At 51.7% G+C, this 302-nt stretch overlaps 1 protein-coding gene across 1 annotated transcript in view; it reads left to right on the forward strand.

Moving 5' to 3' along the window:
- LOC119590450 overlaps window positions 1-302 on the forward strand; it is a gene marked incomplete at its 3' end in the record, with an annotated part of 65,850 nt that overhangs the window by 1,342 nt on the left and 64,206 nt on the right.

A 302-nucleotide genomic window follows, 5' to 3' on the forward strand; every position in this document is an offset into this window, starting at 1 on the left:
CTCCCACCCGCGCACACATGCCCTCTGCCGGCGGTTTACCTTCCTCTCCGAAATTTGTTTGCATACTTCGAACGGCTTCACTCGTGCGCGGTTTTCTCCCGTGCTCGGAACGGCTTGGTACGTTAACTATCCAAGAGTACGTACATACGCCGGATGACTGGCAGGATTCGAGGAGGGAAGCGAAGGAAGACAAAATGACGAAGAAAATGCGAACGGTTACGGTCGATTGTCGGGGTAGATTGGACATTTTTTAGTCCCCCCCCTTTCCCCCTTTTTTTTATCCTTGATTGGGTGGAGTAAGA

Source organism: Penaeus monodon, chromosome 27 (genome assembly GCF_015228065.2).
Source record: "Penaeus monodon isolate SGIC_2016 chromosome 27, NSTDA_Pmon_1, whole genome shotgun sequence".
NCBI classification, from domain to species: domain Eukaryota; kingdom Metazoa; phylum Arthropoda; class Malacostraca; order Decapoda; family Penaeidae; genus Penaeus; species Penaeus monodon.